Source organism: Oratosquilla oratoria, chromosome 11 (genome assembly GCF_046742065.1).
Source record: "Oratosquilla oratoria isolate Oo_2021 chromosome 11, ASM4674206v1, whole genome shotgun sequence".
NCBI classification, from domain to species: Eukaryota; Metazoa; Arthropoda; class Malacostraca; order Stomatopoda; family Squillidae; genus Oratosquilla; species Oratosquilla oratoria.
The window spans coordinates 52657984-52677524 of NC_134787.1; the positions used below are offsets into that span (position 1 = coordinate 52657984).

The 19541-nt window shown below is 40.9% G+C and overlaps 1 protein-coding gene across 3 annotated transcripts in view; it reads left to right on the forward strand.

The window, feature by feature from the left end:
- Positions 1 to 390: 390 nt before the first annotated feature.
- dia (diaphanous related formin 1) overlaps positions 391 to 19541 on the forward strand; it is an 82116-nt gene continuing 62965 nt past the window's right edge. For 2 of the 3 annotated variants that reach the window (XM_076192899.1, XM_076192897.1), the window contains exon 1: positions 435 to 568. The gene's annotated coding sequence lies outside the window, so the exon portion shown is untranslated. The other variant, XM_076192898.1, reaches the window with a different exon arrangement.

Here is a 19541-nt window from a genome sequence, read left to right on the forward strand (position 1 = left end):
AATTGTTACTTGCGTTTGCCATTTACATTTTACATGGATATGAGGCAAGCTATGGCAATTACAAACCAAATTGTCATTTAATTTGGGTCTTGATGTATTTTCTCTCAAGTTTCATTTGGAGAGCTTTAGAATTGTGTATCATCCTTTTGTAACAATCATATTCGAAGGAGTACTAAGAGTAAATAAAAACAATGAGTACCACATATAACTCCTATAATATTAGATTTTATTGAATTATAGTATTAATAAAACAAAATATAATTTAATTTACTATAAATAAATATATAATTTTAAGTAAAATACTGTAATCATACGCTATTTGTATGTCGATATTTTAGAAGCCACCTGCTTGTTTCGTTATTCGTAGGGTCAAGGCTCCATGTTTTCATGTTTTGGGTGTGAAAGTTAAAGATGGCGCTGGAAGCAAGGTAGGATTCGTTACAAGTGTTTCTAGTAGGTGATGTCATCAGTGGGTGTGGAGCGCTATGTGAAATGTGTTGAGTGGCATTAATTTTGTGACTTCTTTTCCAAACGAAATCATATGATGACAACATCATTCCTGAAAACGGTAAGGAAAGAAAGCGTTGTGATAAAGTTGAAAGTATGTAAACTTCAGTTTGCGAGACATCTGTGGGAGATAAGTCAAGTGGCAAAGCTCAGTGACGCATGACACATTGAATGTATTTTCTTCCCACTGTTTTAAATGAAATGGCTTCAAATAGTACGACAGCTGTACAAATAATATAATAAGATTTGATAGCGAAGGAGTGGAATAACACTAAAATGACAAAGCTGGCGTTTGCCTGCCGTAACCCAACCCATTTCTCCCGAGTCGAGTCTCGAGTGTTGTTGTGTATTGTCATCGTTATGGTTCATAGTTAGATAAGTGCTCTTGTCGTACTAAGTCGAAATATGATTTGGAAAGGAATATGGGAAAGTGTTCGTTTTATAGGTAAACTTTAGTGGTTGTCTATGTACGCTAGCCTTTGTTTATGTTTAGCAAGTGGTGTTTGAATTTTTTTTTAGTTCATCAGGATAGCATATGAATTTTAATTGCAGATGAATTTAAATCATAATTGAATGTACAATATGCAGAAAATGGTAATATTGGATTATAACCAGTAACATAGTGCAACCTAAGCTATTGATTTAAATATGATTATATGAAATTATGCATGGGGCCTCAGCCCTCACTGGTATTTTATATCGTAAGTGAAAAATAAGCAGAGGAGTGGAAGATTTACATCTTTAATGTGAAAAGAGGACTTCAATGGAAGAATCTTGCAGGCAGTGTAAATTATGTAATGAACAAGCCAAGAATTATGAGCTGCGACAGTTGGGTTTGAAGAGTATTTCTGTAGACGTATCACATGCATCATCAACTCTCCCCAGTGATGTCAAATAGATATTACTGACATAATGGTATTTATTGTGGAGTAACTGTAGTCTGACAGTTTGGAGTATATTTATTTAATTTTTTGTTTGACTTTTTTTTTATCCTTAGTTTTTTCATAGGTGAGATTCATGGGTTTTGAAATGCTCTGAGTTTAATTATATATTAGTGTTGTAATGGTTTTGAAATGAGATATTGTAGATTTATCATGGCAAGCAAATGACCATATATAATAGTAACTCTTGTATCTGATTACACTCGGTCGTACTAAACAGCATCAACAAGACAACTAATGTCAATCAGCGTCAGTTAATTCATTTTACAGATTTTTTGCATCAGATGGTATTACAGATATGGTGTGATTTATACCATATCTGATATCGCCCATATCTGGGGATTCAAATCGGTAACAAATATGATTTTTATGTTGTATTATCCGCCAAATTTATGAAGCGGCCTTGCTATGGATGTGCTGTGTGTTGTGACACTGCTTCTGGCCCAGGGCAGTGGACAGGATGCAGGGATGACCCGTCATCCAGGAGGTGCCAAGATAAGAGATAGGGAGGAGGGTGGAGGGGTGGGGAATATATAGGAAATGGAATGGGTAGGAGTGGTTTCTATGCCTTTTTCTTTTTGGCTACCCCCCATGTAGGGGGAAAAAGCCTTTGGTATATGTATGTATTATTCTGCAGTGGGCAAGAGACAGTTGACCCTTCATCCACAAGGAGCTAAGATGAGAGTGAAACAATGGATGGTGGGGAGGGGGAGTCGGTGCATGCCTTGGCTGGCCGTCTCCCTTATAAAGGGAATAGGCCCTTGAGTAATAGAAAGATAGATTTTTCTGCTTTATTTTTACAGAACATGTTTTTTTTTATGATAAAGTCCTGTACAAGATGTTTGATCTATTTTCTAAAGTTTTATTGATTATTTTTTTTATGATCTATCTGAATTGCATAAGGTTAAATGAGGAAATTAAATAGACCAAGGCTATTGCCTCCATAATGGTACGAATAACAAAAGGTGCATTATTAGCTGCACTATCCCGGTTCGAACAGTTTGAGGAAACACGATTCATTGTACTATCCCGGTGTGCATTGTAAAACTTGTGGGGATATATCTACTGCAATGGATAACCATCACGGTGAACATTGATAAATTTGAGGGGCTATTTGTACTGTGATGATACCTAACCAAATCTAACCTAACCTAACCAAATAAAGTATTATAATACATCCATTATACAATAAATGTCCAAAATGTCAATCAGAAGATCTTATGTCATACATGTATGTGCATGTCTGTCTTATGCACAGAGATGCACCCGTCTCAACTGACCATGAGACATGAGTGTCTGTCTCATATAGTCTACAACAAATTGCAAGCAGTCATATAAGATCAGAAAAGAAGTACATGTCTACTGGCCTAATCATTTTAACATGTCAAATATCATTGAATCAACAGCTACGTGTAAATAAAAGAATATGAAAATAAAGGCAATTAATCAGGTTGTCACAAACCTCAATGAGCTCAGCAGTCCACACTTAACAATGCCGAGACGAAAAATGGCATGGCGGGTGACCAGTTCATGCGCAACTGGACAATGCAGGATAGAAGCAAGCCTGTTGGCTGCTTACAATGGTATGGTTATGAACACAAGTAACTGTGCACCATGACAGTACAAGAAGCTAGTACAAATTAAATAACTGACAAATTCACTTGGGAAAGGGTTTATTGTACCATATCTAGGGTTTTCTTTATCCAAATGAGCCTTTGACTGTTAACCTGGATATGGAGATGTAGTTAGGTTCTTTAGACTTGTTTGACTATTATAATTAATGTTTCAGCTGGCCAAATCCAGTGCTCACAACAGGTCTTACTGCATTTAGTTTCTGTTATTTTTGTTATTATTATATTCTTTCTTTATTTTTTTTAAGAACATATGCAAATGTAAAGTGTGGCCTAGGATTTAAGGGGTTTTGTCCAGTGGTATTAGGTGGGGGGGGGGGTCGCCATGTAAGTGAAGTGGCCCTGCTGTGGATGTTCTGTTTTGCTGCATTGTTTCTGACCAGAGCAGTGGGCAGGAGACACGGATGAACCCTCATCCATGAGGAGCTAAGATAAGAGAGAAACAAATGCGGTGGATGGGAGTAGGTGCATTCCTTACTTGGCTACCTCCCTTATAAGGAGGAAGAAACCCTTGGTATATAGAATACAGTGAATGTGTAGAAAAGGAATTAATTTTAGTCAATGCAACAAATGATTATCAAATTACACAGCTTGTATTGATTTATGGGACAGTCCAGTGCTCAGGGCTGAAGGTCATTATAAAAAAGACCTAACAGGAAACATTTTTATTGGATGGAAGGTATCCATTAAAAATGAATTGGTTGAGGCAAAATATTCCAAGATAAGGTAAAATTGTACAATTGAAAACCGTGAGCAAGGGAAAACTGGAAATAATGAAGGTTACTCCTATGTTAGGAAGTTGAAGGTAAAAATGAAGGGCATGTTCTTGTTTAGAACCATCATTCAAATGAGAAAGCAATTAACATTAAGAAAAGAATAATGATGAACAGTGGTGAAATCCAAGTGAAAAGGTGCAAAGCAAACTTTGCAAAAACATTTGATAGATTTTATGATGAATAGAAACTGAAGTAAGTTCATGAAAAGCAATAGAGTATCCTCTTCAAGAACATGATTAGATTATTGCTTGTGTAGCATTTAACCCAAAAATTATGATGAATTTCATTGCATATTAATATGCACTCCAGCTATTGTAAATCTATATATAAAGGAGATATACCATAAACCGTATATAGAAGAAACAAATTATATGACATGTGACCCTTCAAAGTTTCAAGTATCATTGCTTCAGTCATAGTGCTAGAAACTGCTCAAAATAGAAAGTGTATAAAGTGTAGTCATGATCATAAACAGTGGATAGTAGACAGAGAAAAACAAATGGCTAAACTAGACAATATAAAACAAATTTGCAGTAAATTTTAAGAAATACAAAAATTAGAAACAGAATAGATCATGGGTTGTGAAAATAAAGGGAAATGTGGCTTGCTCATTATCCAGTGAATTGGAAACACAAACAGTTGAAATAAAGAGAAAAGAGAAGGGATTAAATGAAAAAGAAAAAATTGTGTCTGCATCAACTAAAACTTGTAACCAGATAATATAAATATTGTCCACAACAAATGAGATAACACTAGATATATCTTGCATGATCTTCCAAGAAAAGAAAACAGGGAAAGGTACTTGTGTACTGATAGCAAAAACATACATAAAAATAAACAATATGACCTTTGAAATATTTGCCTACATAGATGTGGAAATTAAATATACCATTAAAATAGTTAGAATAGCAATGTTTGTCAAACTGAATCAGTGAATTTGACACCCCTGGATACAGTAAATGATCTAAGATAATCATTGAATGTGGTGATTTCAACATGTGGTTAGATGGTGAAATCATTTGTGAGTGAATTTACAGAACTTATGATATGAGATGTATCAAAACTGATGTAATGATAAGATAATATTATGGACTTAGCTCTATTTGATAACAGTAACATGAGGGCATTCAGCTGTATAAACATAGAAAAAAAATTGTACCAAGGGTTAGTCACAGTGGAAAGAAATGCAAGTTTGACTGGTTTAACAAAATATGAGAAAAAATACTGGGAATGATTACACAAAAACAGAAAGAGGAAGAGAAAATCTTTGAGAAGGGTCATTGATAAGTGTAATGGTGAGCCTAAAACTTCTATGGGTTTGTCAGTGGTTCTTGAGTTGATAGATTTTTATTATTATTTTATTTTATTTTTTAAAGTATCAGTAAGGCTGAAATAATGAATAGAGGCTTCCAACCAGTTTTCACCTTAGAATATTATTTAAGTGAAAGTGAGAGATAAGACAATAATGTTGGGTTCTATGAAATGAATGCAGAAGTGAAGTATACAACTTATAACAGTGGATTGTGAGAATAGCTCTTGAGGCATGATAGGATCACAAATGGAATACTAAAGGAATACAGAGATCAGTTAGTGGACAAGTTTCTAAATTCAAGTGTGTTCATTGGGAGAAGAAAAGTGCCACAGAACTGGGAAAAGAGCTAATATAGTACCAATTTATAAAGTAGTAAAGAGGACTTTAGACCACTGTCATTGATTAGGACTGGCATGATATCTAAACTGTGAAGGAATGGTGAAATATATGTTGGTCAAGATATAGATATGGATTAAATCAAATGTAGATAATTAATTTAAAGCCTAAAAATGCAGATTATTGGATATGGGTACAAGTCTAAGAGTCCATCAATGAATTACTCAATGAGAAGTGATTTATTGACAAAAAATCTGGGTATTTTGGTCATAGATACATTGTTGCCTTCACATGACAAACCCAACATTGCTGTCTTTATAGGCTTTTGATGAACATAAACATGAAAGTGACTTTTCACTGCATGGATACAGAGACAAAAGTATATATATTTATATATGTATATATATGCAGCCATTCCCAAAACTAGAGTATGCAGCAGTATTGTGGTTTCAGCATAAAGTGAAGAATACAAGATTGGGAGAACACAAAGAGCAACAAGCAGGTTGGTTACTTGTCTTGTGGAAGAAAACTCATGAAAGAAGATTAAAAGTGTATGACCCATTATTATTGAAAGAAAGAAAGAGGCAGGAGAAAATCATGAGATCGTGGTAACAATATGATAAAAAATATACACTTGTCAAGAAGGAGAAAAGGGGATAGCATCCCAAAGTTCAGCTCATTTCCTGTATATAACAATTAGATACACTTGTGAATCCACAGACATGACCATAATGTATATGTGGTGGAGGACCTCTGGGAGGAGCATGAAAAGGTACTATATTTTATGGCATATAAGAAGCACCCCATTTCAACAGAGTTATATTTAGGTAGAAATTATTCTTTCTTTAAATGAAAGGCAGAGGGGTGTTTGAGGATGAGATGGATGGATGGGGTGAAAGGGTCATTGAGCAAGGGGGAATGTCTGTTGAGCAAGGAAGGGAGTAGGCAAGAGGGATGAGTGGAGAATGGCTGTGTATAGATGATACTGTAATGCAAGGAAGGGAGGAGATGGGGGGATAGGGAGTAGTTAGGTATGAATATTTTGATGCAGCCCAAAGAGATTTCTCCCTGTCTTCTCTTTTTCTTCATGAGGGGACGGAGAAGGTGGGGGGTTGCTAGTTAAGTGAAATGGCAGGGGTGGACAATTTGGTCGCCCAGATTTTGTCTGCAGGCAACCATGAGTTGCTTCAAAGGATCCCATTGGGCTACTACAGCAAGGCTGAAATTGTCCACCCCTAAACACCCTTGCTGTGGATATACTGTATCTTGTTGCATTTCCTCTGACCCAGGGCAGTGGGTGTTATACAGGGATGACTTGTCACCCATCAGGAGCTTAGATGAGGGGGAGGAAAGGGTGGTGGAATGGGTGGGATAGGGTACTTGCCTTTTGACATGGCCACCTCTTTTATAAGGGGGAAAAGACCCTTTAATGTAGGTAGATAGATAGTCTTTAAAAACTTAATCTTTAAGTTAGCAGTACAATACAGAGCATTATGAAAGCACTGCTTTGGCAGGAATACCCTAAGATGATTACAGTAATAAATTCTCCTGATACTGACGAATGTTGCCAATATTTTATGATAATTTATTTTGGAGTAAAAGTAATATTACAGTCCTTTTCGCTAATATATACAAAGTTTTGTGTAAGTGAAAAGGACTAATAATGATAATAATGTCATTTGAGCACTTATGATTATTATTTACTGTGTAAACAGCCAGTCATTCTTGTCAGTTTCATATTTTGAATGTATTATTCTGGACTTATATTTTGTAGGTTTGCATTTTACTATTGTTTTCATTTGATAGTGTGTTGAGACATGTTTAGGTATGATCAATCAGCTGGTACTGATGAATGTTGCCAATATTTTGTTATGTTGATTTTATTTGCAGTAATGATGATACAGTCCTTCTCACTGATGTATACAATTTTTTATGAATTAGTGGTAAGGACTGTACATACATTAACCAACGGCTTTTCCCCCCTTACAAGGGAGGTAGCTAAAATCAAAGGCATAAATCTGGTCCCACCTATTTCATCCCCACAATATTCTACTCCCATGCATCATCCCTCCCTCCCTCTTTACTTGGCTCCTTCTGGATGATGGGTCAACCCTGCATCTCGCCCACTGTCCTGGGTCAGAAGCAATGTAGCAAGATACAACACATCCACAGCAAGGCTGCATCATTTAATCTGTGACCCCCCTCTCCATCCCCTTATGCAGAAAAAGAGAAGATGGAGAGATATTCCTTTGGTCTGTGTCAAAATATCATTCACACATACCTCCTCACCCCATCCCCCACCTACTCCCTTCCATGCATCACAGCATCATCCATACACAACCATTCTCCACTTACCTTTATGATCTGTTGTCTCCCTTCCTCAACAGACATTCTCCTCTTTCCCAGTGCCCCTTTTACCCCATCCATCCATCTCATCCTTGGTCGCCCCCTCATGTTCACTCCTTCCACCTCTGCCTTCCACACCTCTTTTACTAATATTTCTTCACTCATTCTTTCCATGTGTCCAAACCATCCCAATACTCTTTCATCAACCCTATTGCTCAACTACCTTTCCACCCAGCTCTCCCCCTCACCTTGTTTTTCAATCTATCCTGCCTAGTATCCCCTACCATACTTCACAGGCATTTCATCTCACTCACATTTAAGCTCTTTCTTATGTTCCATGTTTCTGCCCCATAGCCAATTTTTTTTGAAAAAGTGTATCTTACATGTAATAAAATACAGTAAATGGCTTCCTTTGTAACTCGTGTCATAACCCACTGACACCAGGGAGTCCTAAACGACAATAGTTTTATCAAGGCTGTATTTTTCTTGCCAATATGCATGTATTTGTTCGATTTTTTCCAATATTTTCTAGTTTGACGATGTTCACATAGAAATTTGCAAACAGTCCATCCCTTTGTATCTTATTTGGAATATTACAGAAAATTTGTCCTAGAACAGTTAACCAATGTTTGGAAGCAGAATACATGTATGTATATTTTCTGTTTGTGGAAATAAGGCTACCATCATGAACAGCTGCAGCAAGGACACCTGTGTAACAGATGTACTGGTGGAGCAGGTGGCTGGCTGTACAGTTCCCCGAAATGGGAACTTGTTAGTCAGTTATTCAGCCAAGGTCCTCTGAATCATTACACTTACCTCTAGGTCTAACTTTATTGTGCTAATGTGAATCTTTTAAGTCTGATAAAGAGAAAGTGGTTATAAGACTTTCTCGTGTAACATTAATACGTAAGTAGGCTGAATGATTTCAAGTGGTGTTATATAAGTTAGTGAACAGATACACTTCATATACAAATCCAAGTGTAATTGCTGTATTTGTTTCCTTGTTTTACACTGTGTAGTAATGTCATGATATGGGTATTTGGGACATTTTTTTTTGTTATATATCTCAGGTATTTGATTCCCAGTTGTTAGCTTGTTCAGAATCAGAAATTATACATGTTTTTTTTTTCTCTATCTTGTAGGTGTTAGGGATATTGAATGCTGTGTGACTTTTTTTTTTTTTTTTTTTTGCCTTTTCCTTTGTGGTTGGGGGAGAATACCACCACTGTTTTTCTGTGCATTTCATAGAAAGTGACTAGTGGGATGGAGTGAGGAAATAGGAGTCCCATTTTGTATTTCTTTGCCTGAGGAGAGTCGAACTAAAAGAAGAGAGGAGGGTGGTCTTCAACTAGAACTAAGCATAGAGTGGTTAGTGGGAGGATAATTGAGAAGGGACTAATGAATCATGTAGTGGTACCCAAAAGGAGGATTGGATGTGAATGTGTTTAGTAGAGAGAGTGGTTGTTTATTGCATCATCATGTGGTGGAGGGGGAGTTTGAGAGTGGATGTAAAGTTGAAAATGAAGAGAATGGAGGGAGGCAGAGAGGTGTTGGAGATGGGCAAGTTAAATGAAAAGAGGGAAAAGGAAGAATACCAGATAAAACTGAGGGAGTTATGAAATATAGTGAATGGGAAGTGGGAATGGAAGGAGAATAAAAGTGTTTTAGGGAGGAAGTGCTAAAGTGTGCAAAGATGGTGTGTGGGATGAAGAGGTGAGGGGGTTGATGGCAAAAGAGAAGCATGTATATGAAGAATGGTTCCAAAGAAGATATGAAAAAAACACATGAAAGGTATGGAGTAAAGAGAATAGAAGCAAAATACATGGCAAGGGTGGCCAGGAGAAAAGCTGTTATGAGGCTGGGTAAATGATTGAGAATTTTAAAAAAGAATAAAAGGATGTGGCAACTGAAGTGGAGAGTTGGTTAGAAAGAATGTCAGGGGACAGGTGGATACTTATTAATATGAGTGAAAGCTGTTAGTGGAAGATGGGCAAATAATTTCAAGATGTTGAATATAGAGGAAGATAGGAAGGTTTTGGTTGTGGTGATAGGTAATGATAGGAGAATTATAAGGCTGTGACAAGAGAGGGTGTATAAGGAACAGTGAAAGAGATAAAAGCTGGAAAGGCACCTGCATTGAATGATTGACATGTGGAATGTCAAAGTGTGGAGTAGTTATAGTGGAGTGGGTGGTGAGATTGTTGAATATATCTGAAGGAAGGAAGTGTACTGTTGGATGGTAGGAGTGCCTGTATAGTTCCACGATACAAGAGGAAGGGGATCAAGTACGAGTGCAGTAGTTTTAGAGGGATCAGTTTGTTGAATGTGGTTGGCAAGATGAGTGTTATTTGAGGATTGGGAGGGAAACAGAAGAAATAATTGGGGGAAGAGTAGTGTGAAAGTTTGGATGAGGGAGAGGCGACATAGATCAAGTATTCGTATATAGACATTATTATTATTTTTTGTGGAGTCTTTCATGGAGTTCAGAAATATGACGGGATTGTAAGGTGTAAAGTGTGTTGTAGATGTGGGGCAGAGGGCGAAGTTTATTAAAGGCAGTAAAAAAAATTAAGCTGACAAGTGGTGACTGCGCCTCCAACGACTGCTACAGGGTGCGTACAGTAATTATTTCGTTGTTTTTTTTAGGGTCACACAAAGACAGTCGCAATTTAATGAATTTATTGCAAGAAAAAAAAAAAAAAACAGACTATGTATCAGCACACTTCTGGTGTCCCGTTACCAGACGAACCCGCCCTTGGCATCAATGACGTCCTCAACACGCCCTCGAAACCAGGCGCAGGCCTTCTTCACAAAGTGTGGAGTGTATTGTAGATGGAGGGCGAAGTCAAGGCGTAAAAAAAAAAAAGACAAGTGGTGACTCCTCCAATGACTACTACATGTAAATCAGTTACATAGAAACAGACCCACACTAATAAAACAGATAACAGTCTATTGTATCTTCCGAAAGTCGTAGGAGGTCTTGGAATCTGCTTTGGGGCTGCTGGTTTCCAGACAGTGATTCTTGAGGCAACAGTTAACTTTACATTGCTATTATCCTTTCTCCATACACATTTTGTCGGGATATCACTCGCCTCTCCATCATTAAACGCCCCACGTAATATTCTTGCATGTTGTATAGCATTTAGTCCCGCCATTTGCCTTGTACAAAATCGGACATATACACAAGTTACAAAAACATTGACAAATAATTTGTAAGTAGGGCGAACGGACATCTAGACACAACAAAAACTAAAGAAGTGTTTGCATATGGAAGTATGGTTTTCCTCGTAGATGCGTCAGGTTGTGGACCTAATTAGAAGAAATAATTCGAGCGGACAACATAAATGACGAAGACAGTTTTGGTAAACGGAGATGAGTGATGGAATCTTATGAGCGGAACTCCAAACTCTTATATTATAATTAGGTAATTATACATACACCACAAGAGCGTTGTTCCTTTCTTGTATACGCGGGCACACACACACACACACACACTCTCACTCGGTGGCGCGGTTGGTAGTGGGCTGGACAGCCAGCACGGTGGTGCTCGCAGTACCTGGTTCGAATCCTGCCCAGGGCCGAAATTATTTCGGTATCGCTGCGCTTCGAGTCGTTACTCTGACTCTCGTGGGCGGGGAGTTGGGTGTGTGTGTGTAAGGTCAGCATTACCCCATAGGTTGGTCATACGAGCTCTGAGCTCTGTTCCGGGAGGGAAATAGCTGTCGATCATGAGTCCAACACGTGATCCAAAGATCAAGGTGAATACACACACACACATGCACATGCACACTCAAGTATAACGAATTCGACAATTATGGGAAATTTTGAAAAACACTTAAAGGCCTAACCCAAAATATTCAGTGATGGTATGGTGCCGCCGACGCTTGGCACGTAGCATTGTCAGGTCAGTTTAAAGTCTGCAGGGCCGTCGCAGTATGGATAGTGAAGTGTTTCAGGGTGGGGTTGGGGCAGCTGCTGTTTGAGGAAAGCTGGGAGGAAGTGGAGTGACACAAGTGGAAGAGGACAAGGCAGGCGCGACGTAATTACTGGGTGCAAGTGTCCGTCAAACGGAGCCGTTCGTGTACAAGATAGTGTGTGTGAAGGTATCAGAGGGTAGGACGAAGGGACATGCACTACGCCCCCCAAAACACACGCACGCACACACACAGACACACACACGCGCGCGCGCGCGCTGGAATTGCTTGGAACAAAGAGAACGAGGGGACTTACTAGCCATCTACAGGATTATGAAAGGCAAGGAACTCCTTGATAGAGAGGACTTATTAAAGTGGGACAGAGGACATACAAAGAAACTTAAAATGGACAGCTACAGAAGAGACCAGAAAAAGAATAGCTTCCCACACAGTGATAGATATCTGGAGCAAACTGGACGAAGAAATAGTGTGTGCAAACACAATACAAGAACAAACTTGGTCTTGCGATATACGAAAAAACGGGTCACTACGAGCATAGCTCCCCTTCCCGTAAAATACAACTAGGTAAATATACACGTATTCCAGTGGAGGAGAAGACTGGACAGACCTGGAGCTTGGTTGACCGAGACTTCGGTTCAAAGTCCCACGCGGTAAAAACGTATTAACTAGAAGAAAATATTTGAAGTACATCCGTTGCTTTGTTGGAGGAATTATTTTGCCTCGCACATGTCGTTCTGTCTCTTGTACCATTGCAGATGTCCGCATACTCCCCCATCCCTCTCTCCCCTTCCCTTCTCCTCCCCATGGCTAGCCCCCATCCCAACCCTCTCCTCATGCTTAAACCTCGGAATGGAATGCATGCCATCAGTGTCTTTAGGAGTTTTATGCCATTTGCCAGTAGTGCCAGGTCGGTAAAAATGCGGACCCGCGCGCACAGCCACATCCGTTTATGTACAAACGAAAGGACCTTTCCCCCCGTATAAGGCGGTTGGCAGAATCAAAACAGACCTCCACACCCATTCATTCCCATTCATCGCCCCTCCCATCTTGGCACCTCGTGGATGAAGGTCATCCCTGCCCTCTTCTCCACAGTGCGTGGATGTACGGATTTTATTAAAAAAAAAAGTCTGTTGTAGCGTTACTATTACAAATAAAATAAATGTGTGGGGCTGTGGCAAGTCTTGATCTATGATCTCCCCTTTCCTCAACTTCCCAGCTTCGCGCTTGGGAAGACTCGCTTGTCAATCGAACTCGTGATCTTTAGGGAGTTGTGGAGTTCTGACTCGCCGTGTCGAGTGGATTATTGAATACAGTCAACTCCTGACGTCCAGGCGAGGCTTGATGAAAACCGGAGTGACGAATTCACAGTTCCCAATGCAGGTGAATGTGATTGTAGTGATGTAGACCGATCGTATGGCCGACCAGGAGACAGCAAGTGACGTGCCGGTCTCCACATGAGAGGGGGAGATGTCAAGCTCTCCAACGAGATAACGTGTCATCTGCTGCACGTTGTAGTAACGTTGGACTTCACTTAAACTCTAATTTGGAAAAAATTGCGATTTAGCACTTTTTTTACGTATTTTTCACCAGTACACATGTCTTTCAAGGGGGGGTGTATTACATGCAATAATGCAGTGAAGTGTGTGTGCGTGCGTGTGTGTGTGCATGCGTGCGTGTGTGTGTGCACGCGCGCGGGCGCTTGTCACGGTTGTCGAGGGGTTGGCAATATGTCGCTTGGTTAGAAGGATGTGCGTTGGCTCCGCGTCAGTTTGTCTTGGCCGGGCATCTGGTCAACCCACTGAACACGGTAATGTACTTGGCAGGTTTTGTTCTGGTCAGCGCCAGGCGATTTCATTCAGCAGACGGGGGGGAGGGCAGATTCAGAACAGAGTAGAATCTCGATTATGACCCGGGTCTGCTTGGCCCCTAGGTTGATTGAAAACGTCTCCTTTACGCAACACTCTTGGTGACTGCCGTCGAAGAAAGAATGCTGATCATTTCTGCCCCTTCCTTCTGCAGCCCTCCTCCGCCCTCGGTGCCCCCCCCCCATACCTCTTCAGTGCGTGTTATTGCCCCTTGAGGTGCTGGTAATTGAAAATGGATTAATGTGCATGTGGGTCACGGGGACAGGAGGCGCACTAGTGAGTAGTTACTAGAAGATGCGAAGGAGAATCTTTCATGATCATGCTGTATATTAACACCAAGGGAATGGCAGGTGACTTGGGTCGGTTTGAAGGGCAAGCGAATGCCGCTTGTGTAGAGGAGGGTTTGAAATTGGATTATCTTGCATGGTGAAGGAGGTGTTTGGTTGCATGACCCATCTCGGAATCCGAGGAAATTACTGCTGTAGTCTTGAATCAACCATGGAGTTGCCGTCCCCCCATTGTCTTCCTTCTCCACCCGCATCCTAGGTTCACCACACTCGACCCATCTTCCTCGAGTTCCCCTATATCCTCCTCCTCCTCCTCCTCCTTCAGCTTTCTTCTCCGTCCACTTTATCATATTACCCATCCTCCGCCTCATCATCTCTCCACCTCCTCTTTCCTCGCCGTCACTGGCATGAATCAATCCTCTGCATTTCCCTCTCGATGCCCTCTTCGTTCACCTCCTGCTCCACACTTTTTTTTTTATTTCATTATTTATCCGTTAATCCTCTGCAGACTTTCCACTCCACCGCTTCTTCCCCAGCCCTTTCTCTTCAACCCGTGATTTCGCGATTCTCGCTTGTCTTGATGCTCGTTTCTACCTCGCGTCTCGGGTCCTGAGATATCTGAGTCCCGGCTCTAGTGCCAACCTCCCCCCCCCCGCAAACTTTAATCTACATCCCCGTGACACTTGCCTACGTCGGGTCGACTATGTCATACGAAACAGACATATCCGTATTGTTTTATTGGTTCAAACTTCTTTCGTCCATTCCCGTCTTCGTCTTTGTGTTCTGTCCCGTCCCTTTGTTCGACCGTTACTCTTACTGATTGCACTCATGCCGCCTCTATGATGTAGAACCCGTCTCCACTCTCGGCTTTCGTATTCGGGATACCTTTCTCCGTCGCTCGTTGAGCGCTCAAGCAGAACTGCCATCTTGTCATCGCGTGTCGATCTCTTGCAAACCAGTGATGCAGCGAACTATTTCAAGAGCCCCCGTGCACATGGCTGTGTCCACTCGAAAGGGTTGCCCGTGTTGATTGAAGGACGTGACTAGAGGCTGGCTGGCGGCCGGCCGGCCTCTCTTACCCATCCTGGGATTACGGTCCTGCACACCACGCTCACGCACGCGCGCGCACACACACACACACACACACACACACACACACACACACACACACACACACACACACACACACACACACGCACACACGCACACAGTTTGCCGCACTGAATTTGCCTGTTAACACAACGGTCTGAGATGAAAAGAATCACAGCACTCCATGAAGATAACTCGCTCTGTGTGGTATTGTGTATGTGTGGTTACCTAATTTATTAATTTATACTGGAAAGCCACGCTCGTGCGGTCCCTTCTACTCTCCAATTTATTATACCCAATATCAAAGGTGTGTGTGTGTGTGTGCGTGCGCGTGCGTGCGCACTGCACAACGGTTCTTAGTCCGCAGCAGTCTAGCGGCAAATCACCCCACCCTTTCCCCGTTGTTGTCGGTTGCGATGGGTGGTCACATTTTCTTGGATTTGACGAGATATCTCACCCAACCCCTAAGGTTGACCTGCATTCGAACTCAGGAATGGGATCACATGAAGAATGGTCACCCCAGACTTCGATAGGGTAACAATTCTTCATGGGGGCTATCCTAGGGTGACAATTCTTCATGTGGGCCATCCTGGGTTTACGATTGTTTGGTTGTATAAGTTTACAATAAGCATAACCCTCATTCAACCTAATCTAACCTGACCTAACCTAATCTTTATTCCACTGTTGATATTCGTCGTACTAGGGTGACTATTCTTCAGGTGGGATCTCATGGGGTGACGATTCTTCATGTGGGAATTCTGGGGTGACAATTCTTCATGTGACCACGAATGTTGGTGGTTAGTTAAAGAAGTGCACCAGATCTAACGTCATGTTGACTTCAGTCAGGATTGGGCGTTTGAGGGTCACATAGACGTGAACGGACAAAAGTAGCTACTCCTTGACGGGGAACTAAGATTGGATGTTTCATGCTGCGCTTTGGTATGCTGCATGCACAATATCTTGAAGCCCTTAGAGTAGATAATTGAATTGTTTTAAGGCTGGCTAGGTAAATTGAAAGGCACTTTTGGAGGTCCTTCAACCACAAACCTATTCACCCATCCAGACACCCACAGACCTCCTACCTGAAGAAAATGTGAGAACCTGTTGAACAGAACTCCACCTTCATCAGTCCACTACATCTCCATTCTCCCCTTATCCTTATCGTTCATAAGGATAGAAGCACTTGTAGAGTACAGTCCATAACAACCGATCATCATTTAAATCCCAGTGCAATAGGTTGCATCTATCTCCTCAGCCCTTCGTCCCGTGATATGCCATGCAACTTTTGTTTTGACCTTTGCATTACTGTACTTTGTATTTAGCCGAAGAGCAGGCCCATAGTGAGGAGGACAAATGTAACCGTCTGCAATGTCAGTTAGAACCGAGAATACCGGTATATACCAACACAAGTAGCTCCTCTTGCATTCAAATTGAAGACCAGTCAGGACGTGTGCCAGTCGGCGACCGGTGATGAGAAGTGTGTTGTGTTACCGAGGTGGTGTTACTCAGGTGTTGTCGGGTTTACGTTGGCCTTTGTGTCGGTGTCTGCTATGTCAGTCTTCTCGCGATGACGTCATGTCGCACGATCGATTGTCGTTCGTTGGAGTCGTTTGAATATGTCTCGACCGAGGGAATATGTAATAGATATATGACGTATGTGTATATATATGTGTATATATATATATATATATATATATATATATATATATATATATATATATATATATATATTATATATGTGTGTGTGTGTGTGTGTGTGTACAGGGAAGACCTGCAATCGGGAGCTGAGAATACTTTTAGATTAATGATGGGGTTGGGTACAGTGAGTGGGGGATTCAGTTTGGAGCATATGGTGTAACACAAGAGTTGAGGTATCTGTATTGTTGCAGTAATTAGCAGACAAGTTTATTCAAACGTGGCTCTCGGGCTGGCGTCCACCTTCTCAGTGGGTTGAGCAAAGTCGTTTAACGTTTGCCACAACAAAATCAACAATGTGCGCCACGACTCTGCTGTCAGACGAATTTCTGTTGTCATCTAATCAAACTCAGCGAGCAGCCATCCATTCATCCATCTAGTCATCCACCCATCCACCCACCTATTGCCACTGCATTGCAAGGTGGCTGTAGGCTTTGTTTTTCTCACCTTTCACACCAGACGCAAGGTATCTGTCATTGTCCGGTCTCTACGAATATTCGCCAAAGGTCTCTGTTCCGGAAGTCCTCATCATCTCTAATTATTTCTTGCAATTTCCTTCCTCCTTGTTCAGCAGTTTCTTCCACTCCCCGTGTCCATCGTTTCATAGGGCGTCCGGCTTCCACCAGGAGGAACCCACACCAAGAATTTCTTTGCGTGTCTTGTGTCTTCCATTCTTTTAACATTCCCATACCATCTCAATTTGCCATGTATACCAAATGTATATGTGTGTATGTGTATGTATATACAAATGTTTTTGTGTATGTACAGTGTATTTACCTATTTATTAGGGCAGGATTAACCTACTTGGGGCTTTACATTTTATTCTCATTTTCATACCTGCGTGTGATTGAGAGTGAGCGTGATTTTCACCATGTTCTAGGATAACATGCAGGACTTTTGATCGACAATCATTAACCTCCCGGATGCGAGATCAGCGTTCGTATACAAACCTTGGTTTGGGGACGGGAACGTCAGATGTCATCAGAGTAAATTGAAGGTCATATCAGAAAGATGTCATGGAACACACATTTCCATTAACTCCACATATTTCCACTAAATCCACAAGCTAATTCAGAATTGTGTATGATCGTTGGACAAACGATTATAGCTCCTTTCCGGAATATTACTAATAGGTAAATTACACACATTAAGTCAGACATCAGTTTCAAGGCTAAGTTTGACGATTAGATTTAAACATGACCCTATGTGTATAACACTTGTAGAATTAGGTAAAACGCGTTGGGAATGCCAGCGGTTCTATCCAATGTACTTCGATTCAGGTTCCAAAGTCGTAAGTCCACTCTTGTTGGAGAGTTATTTTTTATTCGCGATGACGTCATGTCGCACGATCGACCCTGGCTACCCCACTTATGAAGGGGATAGGGGGGCTTTTGGAATACATTGGTATTGTCCCCCAGAAGTTTCGATATGTACCCGTTTCCTATACTTCCAAATTAATTCCCTTGCAAATAAAAACACTAGTGGCGTAGTCGGAAGCATGCTGGTCTCGGGTTCGCTTAGTTGTGGGTTCGAATCCCGCACTCCTCTCCGATTCCCAGCAGTTATTGTTATCCGCTCCAACAGTCCCCAAAGCGCATAACGGGGCAAAGGTAATGGCTTCGGCCGTAGATCAACGCCTCCGGGCCTGACTTCTCACCTTACTGGGGATTATGTTATTACATCGTTCTTTTATGCAATAAAACACTAGGAACGTGTGTTTTATAAATGCAAGGTAACCACTTTAGAAAATAAAACAACGGAGCAGAGCGCTTTCGTATATTACATCTTCAGTGTAATTTACACTGAATATGTAATATACGAAAGCGCTCTGCTCTGTTTCTTTATTTTCTAAAGTGGTTACCTTGCATCGTTCACTTATTTTTAACGAGAGGAAAAATATATGGCGACAGGATTTGGTAATCGTCATTATTTGATGTTTTCGTCTCGGGTGGTACACGAGACCATGAAATCTCTTTTAGCTTTCCGTTTAGATTCAATTCCCAGATTTATTGCCTCGGATTTTATTCGTTCCAACATTAGGAGGACGCTTGGGGTGCAATGAAGTCAGGTCATGACCTTGGTCAGGCTCCCTACGTAACTATTGTGTGGAGGTGTTTGTATGTGCTGTTCTATTTATATGTATGTATTGTTTGCCAAGCTAATGCGGAGGATATTGCACTTCGCTTTGTATTTTGATTTCACATATCCCCACGATGGTTATTTGGGGACGTGCGCGCGCACGCACACACACACACACACACACACACACACACACATTGTGTGTGTGTGTGTATATATATAATATATATATATATATATATATATATATATATATATAATTGGTAATAGTATGCATTAGCTTAAACGTTTCGTACGTTCAATATGGCGGAATGATATCGAGCGGGAGTGACGCATAGACCTCGGTTCGACGCTCGCTACGGTGGGGTTGATTGTTTTTGATTGTGTGTGTGTATATATATATATATATATATATATATATATATATATATATATATATATATATATATGTATATATATATATATATGCATACACAGAAGTGATTCGAGCCGGAACTCATGGGGTCTGGGGGTCTGGCTCACTCGGAGGGCATTCATGGCTCAGAATAGCACGACCCTCATTTTTCTTTTCAAGGTGCCAATTGTTAGGTGGACAGCGTGTGAGGTGTCGTAAGGGGCATATGAGACAGTGGCGGCGGACTTGACCCTGCAAAGGGGTGCATTTTGATAACCTGATTCATGCGAAATGTTTCTATTGTGTGAGTATACGTGCATTTCCCGAGGTAAAAGTGAAGAAAACAAA